The sequence below is a fragment of the Vidua chalybeata genome, chromosome 13 (genome assembly GCF_026979565.1).
Source record: "Vidua chalybeata isolate OUT-0048 chromosome 13, bVidCha1 merged haplotype, whole genome shotgun sequence".
NCBI classification, from domain to species: Eukaryota; Metazoa; Chordata; class Aves; order Passeriformes; family Viduidae; genus Vidua; species Vidua chalybeata.
In genome coordinates, this window is record NC_071542.1 from 10,261,188 (window position 1) to 10,271,957 (window position 10,770).

The following is a 10,770-nucleotide window of genomic DNA, read 5'->3' on the forward strand; positions in this document are numbered from 1 at the left end:
ATATAAAGGTATCTGTTTCCCTTATAAGGAAAAATAGCATGGATGGTGGCTTTACCGGAGAAGCTGCTGCAGAATGAATAATGCGCTTTCTAGCAACTAACATGGCACAGACACCAAGGCACCGAACTACTCCTAAATCTCCACAGCCAGCTCCAGAACAAATGCCTGCCTCATCATTCTCAAGGAAAGAAAGCCCTGCAGTTTTTATTTATGGTTTAAATCAAAAAGAGCAAACCTGAACTACCAACACCTGAAAGGTAGAAAAGTTTTATACTGAAATAATTGAGCAGGGAACACAACACAGTTAACAGAGTTCAAGCCCAGATTCTATATGCTCCTATCAAGTAACCCTCTATACCAGGATTATCCCATTTCAACATAGACAGGAAATATAAAAACCAAACCAAACCAAACAAACAAACAAACATATTAGACTGAAAGTAAATTATACAGTCTGCTGCTGCTGCTCACATATAAATACTTTGGCAGAAATGTTGGATTTCCTAAATTTGAGGTATTTTCCCTTTTTGTTAGTTTCAGGTAGGTACTGATAGTTAGTGGTTCTGTATTATTGCATTGATGTTGCAAATCCTCAGCTGCACTGCAGTTTATTTGCTTATTTTATAAGCAAGCAGCTGACCAGGCACAGCAACTGCCAAACCACCCTACTCAAAGATAAATGCATGGTGTATTCTGCCACTAAAAGAGAATCAGAAAAAAAGGAAGTAGTGTGTGAGATTTCCTAGTACCAACCTGTTTACAGTTGAATTGTAATGGTGACACAAGGTATGACAGATGCTAGTTGAAATATACAGTTTGAATCGGTTTACAGTAGTTTATATATTACATATATAAATATCCATTTTCCTTCTAAACATACATAGAAGTATTTAAACTATGTACTAACCACAATAGCAGCTTTCTAATAATTTTGGCTGATTTTTATCATCAAGAGAAGCGTTAGATTCTTCAAATTACAAAACAGTCATTTGATATTGACCATTTCAATGCCACTGTTTAACAGTGTAGTGTTAAGACTTTCAGATGGAGAGTATAAGGTAAAATGTAGATAGGAATTTGATTTCTCAAAGTTTTTGTTTGTCTGACACATACAAGCATACAAGATTAAGATTTTTTTTTTATGGCTATGCTTGTTGAAGAGACAATGTAGCATTGCCTGAAGTATTTTGTATTTCTTTTGCAGAGTCAAATTAAATTTTGCTCAAAACCAAAAAGAGCTGAGGATAAAGGTGGTAGTAATTATCCCTTGTATTAAGAAATTCAGGACAAGCAGTACATTGATATACAGTTCTATTCCTTCACTATCATCTATGCATACAGCAAAATCTAAGCATTTACTTAGTTAGTATAGAGGTTAAACTGAACCTGCAAAAATGTCACTAGATATTTACTAATTATGTTCATAATGTGAAGATAGAATTTACCAGTAAACAAAAGTGAGTTATGAAAGGAATTCTTGGTTGCTATTTACTCCAGCATTCTTCTGGTTTCAACATTTTCTGTTTCAACCACTTTAATTTTGTGGTTGAGCTACTAGAAAAATATCTAGTCTGTGTCACAGGCTAATGGGGTGACTCTCTCATATCTTCTAGCACATTTTATGATGTATTTTTTGGTATCTTGCATGGTTGCAGAAATGTGGATTACACTATATGAAGTAATGTTACATGATATGTGGGCTGGAAGTTCATTAATCTAGTGAAACATGCAGCACATCATCAACTTCTGGTGTGTCATTTTAAAGAATATGCTTATACATTAGAAGTATTTACACTGTTGACAACTATAAAATGGTGCCCACCTGGGTTCTCAAACCACTAGACAAATACACTGTCACAAGCCAAAGACTTAACTTCTGCTCTCTGCTGCTGAACAGAGCAGACCCTACTAATAAGGGTCATCCACACTCTTTCCTCCAGCCACTTGAGTTTCTGCAAACATTTGGACTCTGAAAGAACATCTAGACAAACAGATTTCTATATGGTCTCCAAAACACTTGTCAGCCACTTGAAGTTTCACTTAAGGAAAAAAAAAAGAAAAACAAAGCAACTAAGGAGCAGTTCTGATGATCCAGTTGATCACCATTTCCTGTGACAAACAGAAAGATGAACTCTCAGATTAACCAAAATCGAGAAGCTCTGTGATATTTGATCAAACCATGGAATCAAATCCAAAAATAAGACACCAAGAACAAGACATATAACATCATTGCTACATGCACAGCAGAATTTTCCATAACATTTAAGCAACTTTTTTTCCACAATGGTCATTCTTCCGGGTGATTTTGAGGATCTTATAGGTGTATTTTGCAGGGTCTAGGTGGCATGGATTGTGGTGGCAGGGCCCAAAATCTGGACAGGGTAATTACAGGTAGATTGATTATAAGTAGGAATGATAAAAAAGACAAAAAACATGCTTTACAGTTGGCTATCACCTGGGAAACAATGACCCTAAATATTTACATAACTTTACACACACTTTATATCAAGTCCAGTATATTCCTCTAGTGAGACATCCTACTTGCTAACTAACCATGCCTCAGTGTACCTCCCTGTGCTTATCACCATCATGTACATAAATCATTTTACACAGTGCCCAAATTATTAACATGTAACTGATCCTCAGAGACATACTTACTTGTCCTGCTGTTTGGTTTACATAAAAAAACACTGAACTGAGATTTTCAGTGCTGGTGTTCTTCGTGCTCAGCAGCAGACATGCAAAGTACTGGTCTCCCTCCTTGCTGGCCTTTGGCTGGCCAGTCCTCTTCATCTTACTCAAACACTCCTTCCTCTCCTCCTGAAGGATGGTTAGCAGAATACTCATATTTCAGGCAAACTGTTTTGAACTGTTGCAAATAAAAAAATCTTATCACTAGAAGTACTATGATAAGTTGGGAGCTCATTTCAAAAAGCTTTTCTTTATTTCAATTTGTATGAACTTTTGCAATAATTGTTTTTTTTTTTTAATCTGTGAATTTACTCTAACCCAAGTGAGCAAAAAAAGTATGTCCATCTTACATATTTCTTTATTAAGAAGGCCTTTATTATGCCAATAAAAACAAATAGTGTGGGAAAGTTTTAGTGTGTGTATTTTTTTAAGTACATTAAAAGCACAAACAGTAATTACATCCAGACAACCAATTAATTGGTTTAAATCTAAAAAAAATAAAATAAAAAAATTAGGTAACTCAAATAAAATACATCAATTTTCCTTAATGCTGTTTGGTCAGACAAGCTGTGTTAAGTAGCTATGGAATCCATTATTAATAGATTAGGGGACCTATTTCACCCAAGACTTCTACTTCATTTTTACAAATGGCTTAATTGAAGTTTTTGTCTGTCAGCAGAGTTTACAGTGATGGAGAAGGAAATCCAACCTACATTAACATATAATTCCATAATTTGTGATACTGTGCAAAGTGTTGTTGTAATATTTCTGTAATATAAGAACTATGAGAGGAAATGAAAGAAGCTCTTTCTTGGCTTAGACATTAGGGGAGCCTATGCACTTCTGCAGAAATTACAATATTTTATCTCAGTTGCATCCTAAGTGAGCATAAACCTATTACATTTTATTACATTCAGAACACATCTCTCCTATTTATGCCTCTGTGGAACAGTTTAACACAGATAACAGTTTAACAGATCTTATGTTGTCCTAAACAAAATAACATCTTTAATTTACAAGAAGGCAAATTTTTATATCACCCCTCCAAAACCCATGCATTTCTCTTTACTAAGATCTGAATGAAACAGATGCTCTTTCTCCTCCAAAGCACCTGGATTCCCCAGTGTCAGTGACAAAGAAAGTACAAGGAAACTCAAGAGAGACCCTAATTCAAACATTCCCTTCTCAATATTTTTTTTAGGAAGGTTCTCTACTCCATTCATAGTTGGTTTTGTTTGTAAAGCTAGATCTCATTTTAAATCAATACTCACCCAGTAGGGTGAAACTTATCCTATGTCTCCATTTGCTGAAGGCAGATCCATTATCAAAGTTATTCTTTAGGGGGTCCTAAAGGAAACAATTAAACAGAAGAAATCTGAAGACTTCCATTCTATCTTCCAGGTAGGGGAAGCACAACCTATTTTTGTAAGGCTAGTGTTGAATAAAAATATAACTAAAATACAGTGGAATTTTATTTTTAATCCCAATCTAATATGCATAAAGTGATGTATTTTTTCTATGTGTACTGCTAGAAAACCTATCTTAACAATAGCAATTGCTTCTTTGATTTAAAAATAAGAATTTTAATCCTGCCCTAGTGCAAGAAAAGTAAATATATATACTACTACTTTCTGTCAGCTAATAACCCTGTCAAATTTAATGGGAATTTTGCCACAGTAACAGTTGCAAGCCAAGCTTCCTCAGTCTTACATTTGTCCCCAATGACCTCTTAAATCCCACCTGTAAATTCAGAAGCAAAGTGAAACAGCTTTCATGGCTTAGCATAAAATGCCAACTGTTTGGTGACTTTTCAGGCTAAAACACTGAGCAAAATGGATGTAGCTTTTTATCCAAATTAATACATTCCAAGTGGGTGGAAATCAGTAACCAAGAGCCTCTTCTTTAAACTCTGATTTATGCAGAACTCCCTACTGACTCCAACAAAGACAGCTGAATCAGGCCCTACATTCCTTCAAACACTGTCAGCAAGGGATTGGGTGTCTCTGCCTCTGTTTTCCATCCTAGTGTTCCTCTGGCTATGTGATGTCTCAGTTGATAGGGAGTTGCCCCATGATGCAGTTAAAATAATAAAATAGGTAATAGGAGACCAGGGATTAGACTCTAAACCCACCACATTCCATTTGCAAGGCCCTTCCTTTGAGAAATAACACTATGAGAGCATTGCATACAGTTCTGATAGAATCAATGATGAGTTTAAATAGGAAGGGACTTGTGAAAGTCCTTCAGTCCAGTTCCCTGTTCAGAGCAGGACCAACTTAAGAATGGGCTGCTCAGGCTCTATCCAGATGAGTTCTGAATATCTCCAAGGATAGACACCCAAATTTTCTGGAGTAACCTACTCCATTGTTTCACAATCCTTGCTGTGACAAATTTTTTGTAACACTTAGTAGGAATTTGCCTTCCCCAGAACTTGTGCCTGCTCTTCATCCTACCACTGCTCACCACCCACCAGAGCCAGCCTCTATACCCTCTATACCCTGAAGACAGCAGGAAGATCCTCTCCAACCTACGCTTAAGTTTGGATAAGCCCTCTGCTCATAGAGCATTGCTTTAGCCCCTCACCACATTGGTGTCCTCTGCCAGGCTTGCTCCAGGTGCCAGTGGCTTTTGTGTTTAGTGGAGAGTGTGGTTTTTCTGGGCCAGGGTGCCCCGAGTTGGATACAGTAGTGCAGATGCAGTTTCTGAAGTACCAAGAGAGGTAAAGAATCCCTTCCCTGCACTCCCAGAGCACGGCCCATGTGCAGTTGGCCGCCTCCGCTGCGAGAGCGCCGCTGACTCACGGAGGACAGGGATGAGTCTCTGGCCAGTAAAGAGTTCAGAACAGCTCTGATCTGCACTTTCCTTTATTCAGTAACTTTCAAAAGGCTGACTTCATTTCCTCAGGTTTTCTAGATACCAGTAAACTGAGACAACCTCATCTAGAGTCTGTGATTTCCTACCAGGTATAAAATCATTTGGGGATTTCCCTCCCACTTTGTCTGTTGAAAGTATTAAAATTTACTTACTGAGGATCACTGGGGCATTATTTTATCAGGTTCACAAGGTTCAGCAGCCAGCCTTCATTGCCTCAAAATGTCCATCTGATGCAAGGTCTTTATACATCACACTGGATAGAACATGATCCATTTATTAATACATACATCTTTAATATACTGCATTGTACACTTCCAGTACAGTTACTTGGATAAATTCAGCCCACAGAAATCAATAGGAAACTTCCTATTAACTCAGGGTTTCCTTTTTAGCCCCTTCTCATTTATGCATTGGCTCAACTCATGGCAAACTGATTGATTTGCAGTATATAGATGCTCTATATACTTATTTTTTAGGATAAAATCAGGTTGCCTTTACTTATAAGGAAACACAAAATAAAAATTGCAGTTAATTAAAAAATACATTCATTTTACCAGTAGCCAAATTAAGTAAAAGATGCTATTTGAGGAAGTTGCAATAGATTCCACATACTGTGGTTCAAAGTGGGAATGAGAAGGGACAGGAAGAAAGCTCTGTATGCTTTTTGGAGGTTGAAAACCCTTTTTTCTCTCCTACAGAAAATTAAGATACAGGGATAGAGTTAAAATCTATTCCTTAGAACACTTGAAATGAGAATAACCTTTACTAGTTTCTAGTACAAATTATTCCAATTATGTTTAAATGAGGAAAGAAATTCCAACAATAAAAAAATTTTTTCAGCTTTTTTTAAAATACAGAATTACTGCCTCTAGAATGTCCCTAATGGTTTACAAATTATCAACACCAGGTCCACCCAAAATTGCTCTTACTGTGATGAATGGGGTGGAGTTCAGAAGAGATTGAGCTGCTACATTTCTTTTTTAAAGAGTCAGGTTTTGACACTTTATAAATTTGAAATAAAGATGTTGAACACTTTTTCTAGCTTCATGAACTCCTTTCAATACCAAGAAAAATACCACATAACTTCAGACAAATAAGAATAGAGGTCAAACAGGCACAGAGACAGCAGAGGAAATGTCACTTGAAACACATGAGGGAGAGCCAAGGAAAAATACTTGACAGGAGCTTGGGAGAAAGGACATCTATATCTATCTATAGATATATGGATATGTATCAAGGCTGACTTTTCTGACTGCTGTTCATCAGTAAAAGGAAGGAAGTGTCATTTTATGGCTGAAAAGTGGATGATGTAAATAAGGAGATTCATGGTGCCTTTTCAAGATAAGGAAATCTTTCAGAGGCTCCAGTCCGGACGCATTTTATGATAAATTATTGGGAAAACAGAGTTTCCCTGCACTGCGATGATCTGGAGAAGCTTCCCTTGGCACTACAAGGGTAGTCCAAGCCCAAGCTATTTTTTTTTCCTCTCCACTTATTTCAGTGGAGTTCAGAGCATGCCCTGACTTCAGTGTGATGAATGCAATTCCATCAGTTAAGCTAAGCTAGAGCAGTGACATTTCTGAAAAGAGCCTATTACTTGGATTTGAAAGCTTTACGGAGAACTGGAAACAATTCCTTCCATACAGTAGGCTACAAAGTCTTTCCCTCTGTTCAAAGTATGCAATCCTCTGCATTCATTGGTCTGTACATGAGACTCTTTACCTGCTTGGGGTTTTGTCACAAACAGTGACCTAACAACAAAAATCCTCTGCAAGTCTTGCTGACTAAATATTCAGTCCTGCACAGTGAAAATACAAAGCAAAATTCCAGAAGTGTTCTCTAAACCAAGAAATAACTGCTTTTTGAATTTAGTCAAACTTGTAAAACATAAGTCTTCAGAATTCACATATGTATCATGCTCTAATACATATGTTCAAGAGTGTCAAATTCAGAGCTAAATGTCTTATAAAAACAACTGTACCATTATATCAGTTCAGCAGATCACTGATATGTATGTGCCAACAATAGTCATTCCCCATGGAATCCTGAAGAAGTTGTTTCTTCTCAGGCAGCTCAGCACTTGAAATCTAACTATTATTTTCTGTGTTTTTCTTTTTGATTGGTTTCCACCTTTCCCCTATCACAAACATTTTAAGGGCAGTTGACTCAGGCAACCCTGGTGGCTACTTACCCTGCTTTGACAGGTTTGTTTCACAAGCTGTCCTTCCCCTTCCTGCAGTCAAAAACTATATAATACCATTTGCAAGTAAAAAATAAAGAAAAGGAAAGAATAAAGTTTAAATATTTTAAATTGAGTATTACCAATTATGCTATTGGCTACACTCATAATATGGGAAATGTGCTTATCCAAATCCCATGCTGGATAAGAGAGCTCTTCTAAAACATTTGGAACTAAATTCTGTTTACTGTGAAGGACCAGAGTAGAAAGAAATCATGAGGAATTGCTTCCATTCATGAAGAATGCAGGTGGGATGTAGCCCAGGAAGATGCTGCAGAGTACAACAGAGTGTTAATCTGCAAATCCCAACTATAAACCCACTGGAATCTGCACTGTTCAGCCCTGCTCCTGAACTACCAGCAGACAGCTGTGTGTCAAGAACATCTGACAGCTACCAGGTGTAGAAGTTGCTGTTCTTCAGATGATCAGCAAAATATGTTCCAGTTACCAGCACTTCTGCAAGAAAGCATACAGCAGACAGTGTGGTGATTTAATTTATAAGGTTGTTCATGCTCCAGAAGCTCTCAGAAAGCCCAAGTAAGACTGGCCTACTGCAGTGTATGAATAAGAAAGCAAGCTCCAGACAACTGGCCACTGCCTTTGACACCAGGTCTAGGCAAGGTGCTGCAGCATTGGAAAGACATTTGGACAGCAAGGCAGAAAAACGTTCAGCAAGTAGCCCATCTCTTGGGTTACTCCAGAACTTCATTTGCCATAAGATCTTACAGCTTTTGGATAGGACCTCTTACACGGCCATTTTAAGACCTGTTTTCCTCGTCAACAGCCTCATTCTTATCAAACTACAAAAAGGGAAGAGAATAATTATAAGGGTGGCAGAACATGTCTCATTATTAGGGATTTTAGCAAGTATACTCAGAGATTTGTGGAGGTGACTGAGCACTGGAAGAGGCTGTGCCATAGAGGTTGTGGAGTCTCCATCATTGGAGATATTCCAAATCCTGGGCATCTGGCTCTAGGTGATTCAAAGGAATCTATTCAATCACTCCTCTCTGATACTTCTACGGGGCACAGTGTTTCAATAGATTTTCTGTTTCAGAAACCCACAGTCACTGAGTTTGAATTCATACTGGCCCATTTCCCTGTTCTCCTAAGCACAAGAACCCTGAAGTCCTACTTTGACTCACGTTGTTAGGCTGTGTTAAGCTCTTAAATAACTACATCTGCTCCTTGGAGGAAGGTACTGGAGCATATGCCTGGAATTGCAAGGTTATGGGACTACTACACAGACTGGATGCAGAGAGCTAACAAATGGAACCCACAAAGAATAACAGCAATACCACAAAGGAGGCAGGGAAACGTGTGTCAGCTCAGCCCCAGTGCTTGCACTGCAGTGCTGGAGCAGCAGTGCTGGGTTGGGCCCACCTGCAGAACTGCCAGGTGTCACACAGGGTGCCAAGCAGCAGCAGACCCTGCCCTGCTCAGGCCCACACAGCCCCAAGGCTGGGCCTGCCAGCTCACTGAGTAAAGTGTATAGCTTTTTACAGCTATACAGGTGATTTTATTTCAACATTGCATGTCTTACCTGCTTCCTACATGGGAATGATTTTGATTTAGTTTGACTGTTGACACTGCTGTTCAAGAGAAGAGTTAAGAACAAGTTAAACTCCCTGGCTGATGAATTGGTCACGGCTTCCCACAGGGACTGCTCAGACATCCGCAATGATAAATAGAGTCAAAACCTCCACTGGCTCAGCTCATGTTTATTAGAACTATCTGCTAATGACCTAAAGGGAACAATCTTGAGAAGTGTAGGAAATATTTTCCCCAGCTATTGGTTATTGTAGCATGCATCGCTGACACACGCAAATAATCTCTTGTAAGAGCACTGCAAGAAGACAGGAGTTACGTTTTATGAAGGATTTTACTTTTCACATTTGGTTTTCTTCCAGTTTGGAAGGAAACGGAGATACTTACGTTTTCCACAAAAGAAAAATCACGTGGGGAAAAAAGGCCGGATTTGGATCTCCTAAACTGTTTTGTTTCAATTTTGACTTTTTAGAGCTGCAAAAGTTTACAAACCAAGACTCATTTTAAAACAAAAGGTTCCAGTCAAAGAGTGTTAAAATGTTTTCATTCTTGGAATGTTTCCATTTTTCTCCCATTACTAATTTGAAGACAAACACAATTCTGTGAAGTATTTTAGAAGAACTGTATTTTTTCAAATGGAAAATTGTCAGCATTTTCTTTATTGATCATATACTCCTTTTATTCCCCTTTATTTTCTTCAAAATATTAGTCCAAAGCATTCTAGAAGAAAATGGAAATGTTTCTAGTGGGAAGTTTGAAAAGAGCAACTAACTTCTGAAAAGTGAATCCTCTATCTACATTTTTTATGCCCTCTGCCTAAGCAGAAACAGATGATAAGTCTCTTACTAGTTACCCTATCTTCTCCAAGGACATTAGCAAGTCATTTATGTTTAAAATACAATTCCAGGAAACAAAGAAAAAGACAAGAAATTACCCATTAACTATGGCTAAATGTAGCTTGTGCTGCACACCTGGATTACAACATCAGTAACTTGAGCAATGAACCAAGGAAATACAGGAAAAGAAAAAGTTTCCATTCTGATCCTGTAGGTTCTTGCCTGCTTTCCACCTCGTGAAAGCTGCATAGTACACAAAATGGCCAACTGGCAAGTTTAAAGGAGGAACCCAGTCATCTGACAGGCTCCTTATGTCCCACAGCTTCCACAGGCCCAAACACTGTTAGACACGCACCAAAACCTGGCACGTGCCACAGAACACACACAGAGCAGCACTGCAGTTAGGAATGGGTTCTGCTGGTGTTTCTACAGCCCTGGCTGCAGTTTAAGTCCTATGACATTGACACCAACATCCCCTGTGAACCCCTTTGAGGGCACAGAAAATAAACATTTACTACATACCTTTGAGATTTTTCTGCATGTACCGATTTTAAAGCTGAGGATACAGTTTGGCCTTCAATT